The sequence below is a fragment of the Dendrobates tinctorius genome, unplaced genomic scaffold (genome assembly GCF_039654945.1).
Source record: "Dendrobates tinctorius isolate UK_male_01 unplaced genomic scaffold, ASM3965494v1 ptg000090l, whole genome shotgun sequence".
Taxonomy (NCBI): Eukaryota; Metazoa; Chordata; class Amphibia; order Anura; family Dendrobatidae; genus Dendrobates; species Dendrobates tinctorius.
Genome location: NW_027361758.1, coordinates 8906059 through 8916483, shown reverse-complemented (window position 1 = coordinate 8916483; position 10425 = coordinate 8906059). Strand labels below are relative to the sequence as shown.

General features: G+C 47.2%; 1 protein-coding gene across 12 annotated transcripts in view; it reads left to right on the top strand.

The window, feature by feature from the left end:
- Positions 1-1044: 1044 nt before the first annotated feature.
- Positions 1045-10425, top strand: part of PITPNM2 (phosphatidylinositol transfer protein membrane associated 2) — a 525412-nt gene continuing 516031 nt past the window's right edge. For 8 of the 12 annotated variants that reach the window (XM_073586064.1, XM_073586063.1, XM_073586068.1 and 5 more), the window contains exon 1: positions 1046-1368. The gene's annotated coding sequence lies outside the window, so the exon portion shown is untranslated. Of the gene's footprint in view, positions 1369-10425 lie in introns of all 12 variants that reach the window. The other 4 variants (XM_073586074.1, XM_073586072.1, XM_073586071.1 and 1 more) reach the window with 2 other exon arrangements.

Sequence of the window (10425 nt, the reverse complement as noted above, 5' to 3'; positions counted from 1 at the left end):
TTTCAGGAGGAAATTGTGACGGAACCATGGAGGCACTTCGGGGAATGCTTCAGATCCATCACCGTGTCCTCCTCCGACAGCGCGGATGGCAAGATCACTTTGAAATCGGGGACGCCGGCCATGTGAGTGGATCATGATATATCCTGCATCAGGAGGCTCAGGTGGGCATTACAATGGGAGCAGGTCTGCTATAGTATCCTTATAGAATCTTTTTTTCTTTCCCTCTGTTTCTTTCTCTCTCTCTGTTCTTTCTTTCCCTCTCTAATCTTTCTTTCTCTCTTTTTCTTTCTTTTCCTCTCTAATCGTTCTTTCTCTCTCTCTTTTTCTTTCTTTCCCTCTCTAATCTTTCTTTCTCTTTGTTTCTTTCTCTCCTTTCTTTCTTTCTCTCTCTAATCTTTCTTTTTCTCTCTGTTTTCTTTCTCTCTCTGTTGTTTCTTTCCCTCTCTCTATGTTCTTTCTTTCCCCTCTTTCTTTCTCACTGCTTTCTTTATTTTTCTTTCCTCTTTCTTTGTCTCTGTTCTCTCTCCTTTTTCTCTCTGTTCTTTCTTTCTTTTCCATAGTACCAGCCACTGTGCCCTCAGTACCAGTCAGTGTGATCAGCAGCGCTAAATGGGTGCGGTTGGGGCGTGGACATGGGTGTGACTAGTTGTGAAATGGGTGTGGCCTGAATTTGCCGCAGCGCCCCGCAACCTTTGTCCCTCTTTCCCTTCTACAAAAGTTAGGAGGGATGATGGTGGGCCCCAAGAATGATTTTTCTCTGGTGGGCCCAAGGTACTCCAGTCCGATGCTGATCGGATGACATACGGCTCACTGTTCGTGAAACATTTGTGCGATTCTGGTCCGTGAAAAACGGACTGTATTTTTATACCTTGTGTGTGACTCCAGCCATACACGTACTACGGGAAAGACAGGTTCCCTCAAATAATAAAAAACAATCTCCATCCCGCCATTAGTTGCGCTCTCTGCAGTTCCCGCCATCGGCCAGCAGGTGGCTCTGTAACCTAACCCTGCTCTGTGCGCCGCGCACCCCTCCCCAGCCTCAGTGAGGGAATGTGATGCAGCCTCCGTGTCAGCACAGTGGGCCAGGCTTCCTATTCATACCGAAGCTGTCAAACCAGTCCCCCGTGTCCGAATAAACCGCGCTTCCTCTCCCAAAACACGGCGGCGGGGGTTCGGTATCCCGGGCAGAACCATTGCTTTGCAATGCGAGCGTCCCCCGGCAGGAAGGAGCGTCTAATGCTGGAGGCCGGTTGGGCTTAGCCGGTGCTTCGGGATGGGGTGCACGGATTTCCCGGGGGTGTTCTCGCCGTGCGTGCACTGAGAGACCTGCACGGTGTAGGCCTGTGTGTGAGCGGATACATCCCCGAGGTAGGTGCATCCCTCCTGTCCTGTGCACGTCTGCTCCTCACATCCTGTGTAAACATGGTGCCTCATGGATGGCACCTCATCCCCTGCCTGCTGCCATTATCAGGATGCCATGACATCCGTGCCCTGGCTCTATACCTAGCCCGTCACTGCATCGTTCCATGGTGCCAGCCCCCAGTAATGGCAGTAATACATGGCATCCCCATTGTGGCTAGGGTTTCTGTGGATTAGGCTAATGCCCTGAGGTGCCCACAGTGATCATACATGTTCTGTGGATTAGGCTAATGCCCTGAGGTGCCCACAGTGATCATACATGTTCTGTGGATTAGGCTAATGCCCTGAGGTGCCCACAGTGATCATACATGTTCTGTGGATCAGGCTAATGCCCTGAGGTGCCCACAGTGATCATACATGTTCTGTGGATTAGGCTAATGCCCTGAGGTGCCCACAGTGATCATACATGTTCTGTGGATCATGCTAATGCCCTGAGGTGCCCACAGTGATCATACATGTTCTGTGGATTAGGCTAATGCCCTGAGGTGCCTACAGTGATCATACATGTTCTGTGGATCATGCTAATGCCCTGAGGTGCCTACAGTGATCATACATGTTCTGTGGATTAGGCTAATGCCCTGAGGTGCCTACAGTGATCATACATGTTCTGTGGATCATGCTAATGCCCTGTGGTGCCCACAGTGATCATACATGTTCTGTGGATCATGCTAATGCCCTGAGGTGCCCACAGTGATCATACATGTTCTGTGGATTAGGCTAATGCTCTGAGGTGCCTACAGTGATCATACATGTTCTGTGGATTAGGCTAATGCCCTGAGGTGCCTACAGTGATCATACATGTTCTGTGGATCATGCTAATGCCCTGTGGTGCCCACAGTGATCATACATGTTCTGTGGATCAGGCTAATGCCCTGAGGTGCCCACAGTGATCATACATGTTCTGTGGATTAGGCTAGTGCCCTGAGGTGCCCACAGTGATCATACATGTTCTGTGGATTAGGCTAATGCCCTGAGGTGCCCACAGTGATCATACATGTTCTGTGGATCATGCTAATGCCCTGAGGTGCCCACAGTGATCATACATGTTCTGTGGATTAGGCTAATGCCCTGAGGTGCCTACAGTGATCATACATGTTCTGTGGATCATGCTAATGCCCTGTGGTGCCCACAGTGATCATACATGTTCTGTGGATCAGGCTAATGCCCTGAGGTGCCCACAGTGATCATACATGTTCTGTGGATCATGCTAATGCCCTGAGGTGCCCACAGTGATCATACATGTTCTGTGGATCATGCTAATGCCCTGAGGTGCCCACAGTGATCATACATGTTCTGTGGATTAGGCTAATGCCCTGAGGTGCCTACAGTGATCATACATGTTCTGTGGATCATGCTAATGCCCTGTGGTGTCCACAGTGATCATACATGTTCTGTGGATCAGGCTAATGCCCTGAGGTGCCCACAGTGATCATACATGTTCTGTGGATTAGGCTAATGCCCTGAGGTGCCCACAGTGATCATACATGTTCTGTGGATCATGCTAATGCCCTGAGGTGCCCACAGAGATCATACATGTTCTGTGGATCAGGCTAATGCCCTGAGGTGCCCAGAGTGATCATACATGTTCTGTGGATTAGGCTAATGCCCTGAGGTGCCCACAGTGATCATACATGACACGAATGCGCGTCCTCCGCACACTATTGGATCTTGTGTTTTTTTCCGCCTGATGTATAAGATCCAGCCATCTGGAGACCTAGCCTAATGCTTTCTTCTCCATAGCGCCAACACATTCGTCTGCTGTGCATAGAATATTGATGTTATATAAGTGACATTTCCATTCTGCCGCCTAGGATTAATATTCCTCCCTGTCCGCTATGCGATCGCGTTCATTACATAGTTATTTATTGCTCCATGTTGTTGCCAGGCAGTAAGTCACTAAACTCTCTGGATTTCTATGTTCTAGTTTTCCTTATATGGTTTAAACATGTTCATAATTTAAAGCACAAATAGAAGTAAATGAGAGAACCTGCGGGAATAATGACTTATGAGAGAGCCTATGGGAATAATGAACTATGAGCGAGCCTGCGGGAATAATGACCTATGAGAGAGCCCGTGGGAATATTGACCTATGAGCGAGCCTGCGGGAATAATGACCTATGAGAGAGCATATGGGAATAATGACCTATGAGCGAGCCTGCGGGAATACAGACCTAAGAGAGCATATGGGAATAATGACCTATAAGCGAGCCCGCGGGAATAATAACCTATGAGAGAGCCTATGGGAATAATGACCTATGCGCGAGCCTGAGGGAATACAGACCTAAGAGAGCATATGGGAATAATGACCTATGAGAGAGCCCGTGGGAATAATAACCTATGAGAGAGCCTATGGGAATAATGACCTATGCGCGAGCCTGCAGGAATAATGACCTATGAGAGACCCTATGGGAATAATGTCCTATGAGTGAGTCTGCGGGAATACTGACCTATGAGAGAACATATGGGAATAATGACCTATGAGTGAGCCTGTGGGAATAATGACTTATGAGCGAGCCCGCGGGAATAGTGACCTATGAGATAGCATATGGGAATAATGACCTATGAGAGCATATGGGAATAATGACCTATGAGCGAGCGCGCAGGAATAATGACCTATGAGCGAGCCTGTGGGAATAATGACCTATGAGTGAGCCCGCGGGAAAAATAACCTATGAGCGAGCCTGCGGGAATAATGTCCTATGAGCGAGCCTATGAGAATAATGACCTATGAGCGAGCCTATGAGAATAATGACCTATGAGCGAGCCTATGGGAATAATGACCTATGAGCGAGCCTGCGGGAATAATGACCTATGAGAGAGCCTATGGGAATAATGTCCTATGAGTGAGCCTGCGGGAATACTGACCTATGAGAGAGCATATGGGAATAATGACCTATGAGCGAGCCTGCGGGAATACTGACCTATGAGAGCATATGGGAATAATGACTTGTATGCGAGCCCGCGGGAATAATGACCTATGAGAGAGCCCGTGGGAATAATGACCTATGAGAGAGCCCTTGGGAATAATAACCTATGAGTGAGCCTGCGGGAATACTGACCTATAAGAGAGCATATGGGAATAATGACCTATGAGCGAGCCTGTGGGAATAATTACCTATGAGCGAGCCCGCGGGAATAATGACCTATGAGAGAGCCTATGGGAATAATGAGCTATGAGCGAGCCTGCAGGAATAATAACCTATGAGCGAGCCTATGGGAATAATGAACTATGCGCGAGCCTGCAGGAATAATGACCTATGAGCGAGCTTGCTGGAATAATGACCTATGAGAGAGCCCGTGGGAATAATGACCTATGAGAGAGCCCGTGGGAATAATGACCTATGAGAGAGCCCGTGGGAATAATGACCTATGAGAGAGCCCGTGGGAATAATGACCTATGAGAGAGCCTATGGGAATAATGACCTATGAGTGAGCCTGCAAGAATAATGACCTATGAGCTAGCCCGCGGGAATAATGACCTATGAGCGAGCCTGCGGGAATAATGACCTATGAGAGAGCCCGTGGGAATAATGACCTATGAGCAAGCATATGGGATTAATAACCTATGAGAGAGCATATGGGAATAATGACCTATGAGTGAGCCTGCGGGAATACTGACCTATGAGAGAACCTGCGGGAATACTGACCTATGAGAGAGCATATGGGAATAATGACCTATGAGCGAGCCTGCGGGAATACTGACCTATGAGAGCATATGGGAATAATGACCTATGAGCGAGCCTGTGGGAAAAATGACCTATGAGCGAACCCGTGGGAATAATGACCTATGAGAGAGCCTATGGGAATAATGACCTATGAGCGAGCCTGCCGGAATAATGACCTATGAGAGAGCCCGTGGGAATAATGACCTATGAGCGAGCCTGCGAGAATAATGACCTATGAGCGAGCCTGCCGGAATAATGACCTATGAGAGAGCCTGTTAGGAATCTGGTTTCTACAATACCTATGCAGGAACACAGATCCTCACATTTGTCTCCAGAGGCTAAGTCTTTCGTCCCTTCTGAGCATGCTCATGGGATGAGCTCCCATTGGACTTCAGGAGTCAGGTGCTCAGGTCCTGCTCCTGATTCCATTGGTTATGCTCAGGGCTCTGGAGATTTCCGGCAGGTTCCGTACGCTATAAAAAGTGCGCATGGCCGTTCCGCCATGCGCTAGTATTTCATACTGCTGCTGTGTGTATGGTGACGGATACTTGGACTGGTGACTGACTCATTAAATATCCCTTTCCTTTGTTATTACGCATTTGTGAGTGTTTGGGTCAGCCAGGAGCAGTGCCAGCGCGCTCAAGCTTCAGCCACTTCAGCAGCTAAGCGTCCTGCATTGCGCCAGCGTTTTTTGCAGCGCCTTGCCACCAGCTCTATTCTTGCCGTGCTGCAGTTGCAGCACAGTGTGCGTTTGCTGTTGCAGCGTCACTGTACCAGACGTCTAAACGGTAGGTCTAGACGGAGCCTGTCCCGCCTGTCTGGGCGACTCCTGTGACCGTATACCGCGTCTGTGTCTCTGAGTTCTGTGAGGTTAAAACAGACTCAGAGTTTTGTTTATGCATTTATGCTTGCAGCTTTGTGGGTGAAACAGTCTGCTTCTGCATATAGTCATGCTTGCAGCTCTGTGAGTGCAACAGAGTTTGCTTTTTGTGCACTAGGTGCAGCTAAAACCTGTGCACATTACTGCCTTAAGTGATCTGCCTTTCTCAGCAGCGGTTTTGTCATCTACCGCACGGTGGACCCTGAGCGGTGAACGCACTTTATTTTAATTTTTTTTAGTGCGTTCCACCGCTCATAACAGTGCCTATGGGAATAATGACCTATGAGAGAGCCTATGAGAATAATGACCTATGAGCGAGCTTATGAGAATAATGACCTATGAGCGAGCCTGCGGGAATAATGACCTATGAGAGAGCCTATGAGAATAATGACCTATGAGCGAGCTTATGAGAATAATGACCTATGAGCGAGCCTGCAGGAATAATAACCTATGTGCGAGCTTATGGGAATAATGACCTACAGTATGTGCGAGCCTGCAGGACTAATAACCTATGAGCGAGCCTATGGGAATAATGACCTATCATCGAGCCTATGGGAATAATGACCTATGAGCGAGCTGCGGGAATACTGACCTATGAGAGAGCATATGGGAATAATGACCTATGAGCGAGCCTGTGGGAATAATGTCCTATGAGTGAGCTTATGGGAATAATGACCTATGAGCGAGCCCGCGGGAATGACCTATGAGCGAGCTTGCGGGAATAATGACCTATGAGCAAGCCTGCGGGAATAATGACCTATGAGAGAGCCCGTGGGAATAATGACCTATGAGCGAGCCTGCAGGAATAATGACCTATGAGCGAGTCTATGGGAATAATGACCTATGAGAGAGCCTATGGGAATAATGTCCTATGAGTGAGCCTGCGGGAATACTGACCTATGAGCGAGCCTGCGGGAATACTGATCTATGAGAGAGCATATGAGAATAATGACCTATGAGCGAGCCTGCGGGAATAATGACCTATGAGAGAGCATATGGGAATAATGACCTATGAGTGAGCCTGCGGGAATACTGACCTATGAGAGAGCCTGCGGGAATACTGACCTATGAGAGAGCATATGGGAATAATGACCTATGAGCGAGCCTGCGGGAATAATGACCTATGAGAGAGCATATGAGAATAATGACCTATGAGCGAGCCTGCGGGAATACTGACCTATGAGAGAGCCTGCAGGAATACTGACCAATGAGAGAGCCTGTGGGAATAATGACCTATGAGCGAGCCTGCAGGAATAATGACCTATGAGCGAGTCTATGGGAATATTGACCTATGAGAGAGCCTATGGGAATAATGTCCTATGAGTGAGCCTGCGGGAATACTGACCTATGAGTGAGCCTGCGGGAATACTGATCTATGAGAGAGCATATGAGAATAATGACCTATGAGCGAGCCTGCGGGAATAATGACCTATGAGAGAGCATATGGGAATAATGACCTATGAGTGAGCCTGCGGGAATACTGATCAATGAGAGAGCATATGGGAATAATGACCTATGAGCGAGCCTGCAGGAATACTGACCTATGAGCGCATATGGGAATAATGACCTATGAGTGAGCCCGCGGGATTTATGACCTATGAGAGAGCCTGTGGGAATAATGACCTATGAGAGAGCCTGTGGGATTAATGACCTATGAGAGAGCCTGTGGGAATACTGACCAATGAGAGAGCATATGGGAATAATGACCTATGAGCGAGCCTGCGGGAATACTGACCTATGAGAGCATATGGGAATAATGACCTATGAGCGAGCCCGCGGGAATAATGACCTATGAGAGAGCATATGGGAATAATGACCTATGAGCGAAACTGCGAGAATAATGACCTATGAGAGAGCCTGTGGGAATAATGACCTATGAGCGAGCCTGCCAGAATATTGACCTATGAGAGAGCCCGTGGGAATAATGACCTATGAGAATAATGACCTATGAGCGAGCCTGCGGAAATAATGACCTATGAGAGAGCCCGTGGGAATAATAACCTATGAGAGAGCCTATGGGAATAATGACCTATGAGCGAGCCTATGAGAATAATGACCTATGAGCGAGCCTATGGGAATAATGACCTATGAGCGAGCCTATGGGAATACTGACCTATGAGAGAGCATATGGGAATAATGACCTATGAGCGAGCCTGCGGAAATACTGACCCATGAGCGCATATGGGAATAATGACCTATGAGAGCCTGTGGGATTAATGACCTATGAGAGAGCCTGTGGGAATAATGACCTATGAGAGCCTGTGGGATTAATGACCTATGAGGGAGCGTGTGGGAATAATATCTAGAATTTCCCATCCCAGCTATAAGCAGAATATATAGAATTCTCCTTGGATCTTGTGACATATGTGGAGCATGATGACAAATAGCTGATCATAATGTATTTAGGATTTTTACATTTTAAGTTTTAAATTCTGCTCATCTGTTTTCTATAGTATAGCCATGGATTGTAATGGTAGATTTTTGAGGTTGTTGCTTGGAAAGATGTTTCTTAGTGCTTGATAGGCCTCAATAAGACGTCAAAGTTTTTTTGCGCACAGGAAAATCGGACTGATTCTTCTGATCAGTGTGTTATGAGTGTCATCTGATTTTTTAATAAATGGAAAAATTTTAAAAAATATATATTCCCCGCTTTCTCCATTCTGACAGTCCCATGAAAACTGGATCGCCCTCGGATGTCATCCACGTGCAGTCTGATTTTTTCACGGACCCTTTGACTTGAAAAGGTCCAAGAAAAAAATCGGACATGTGAATTGCCCTATAGGCTATCACAGGCAAGAGTGTTATCTGTGAAAAACACGGACAGCACTCGTATGTGAAAATTGGACTTCTGATTGCGCCTTTAAGAGATATAGTGCCTTAAGGCCTGATAAGACCGTAAGGTAGAAGCTTGTTTTCTTATGTTGCCGTTTTACCAACTTCCTAGGGATATTACCATTTGTAGATAGCAATTGGCTTGAATATATCTGTGGTTTTGGTAGCAGATAAGCAGAGACATGTCCTGTTGGTTTCTAAACTAGCGATACAGAGCATGTGCTCCTATCTAATGATCTGGATGCAGCAGAATCGTTGATAGATGTTTGGTGTCCTTCCAGCAGACTTCACAGCGTGTTACTGCTGTGTGGAGGGACATAGGGATGGAGCCACATTTCTTCAGCTGAACGCAACATCCTCTAGGGAAAAATTGAGACTTGCTAAAAATAAAAAGAAATGAGTTCTGACACATATTGCAACAAAAGATGGTGTATGTGGCATGTGCCAATTTATTTATTTTTATCAATACATCTTTTTGACATTACTGAATTTTGAATGGTCTAGTACAAGAGAAGTAATCAAGAGTTGTTGGTGTCAACTAAGCCAGCCGAGGCGTGGCGCCAAGTGCCTAAAATACAACATAAATTAGCCATTCTGATAAATTTGGTGCAAATACTGGTGTCTTAAGCTATGTTCAACTTTGCATAGGGGCTTCAGTTTGTCATAAAAGCCACACAGTAGAGTCTGATCTGTGATATGACAGATCCCACAAGGACCCAGTGGGTTCCATTTACTTATTTTGGGGTTACATTGGGGTGTCTGTCCTTTTGATGCGAATAATAGCCTTATAAATTGTGCCTTTCCTCTTATTAAAATTGATGCAATTTGCTGCCCTAAAATAACCAGAACCAACCAAACAGCCCGTAATTGGATTTGCACAGTTATTATTTTCTGTCTAGTTGGAAAATGCTGTGATATTGGTTTTTGGCGGCTTCTCATAGCAGGTTCTACTAACATTTTTGGGTGATGTTAGGGTGTGTGCATACGCTGCGGATTCTGCTGCGGTACCGCAGCGGATTTGGCCTTGCGGATCCGCAGCAGTTTCTGCTGTGGTGTACAGTACCATTATAACCTATGAAAAACAAAAACCGCAGTGCCCACGGTGCGGAATTTTCAGCGCGGTTTTGCTGCGGCTTCAAAACCGCAGCATGTCACTTCTTTGTGTGGATTCCACAGCGGTTTGGCATCTGCTCCTTGGCAGGTGTCAAACCGCAGGGGATAACCGCAGATAAACCGCAGGACTTTTGACCTGCGGATTTAGTCAAATCCGCGCGGAAATTTCTGCAGGACAATCCGCAGCGTGTGCACACACCCTTAAGGCCCTTTTACATTTAGAGATGCACCAGCGATCCAACCCGGTCAGGATCACTGGTGCATCGCTAAATGATCGCTAGTGAGCTGTCACAAAGGCAGACCTCACAGCGATGCAGCAGCGACGCAGCGCACGATACTCACCTTTCACACACAGCGATCCTGGCGTCCTCCCGCCCGCCTCCACGCGTCGCTCGTCACAGCAGGAAGCCCAGCAGGAAGCTGACGACGAGAAATGGAGCCGGACATTCTCGCGCGATCAGCGATGGACAGCGGGGGGAGCCGGTCAGAGGTATTACACATAGCGATATCGCTATA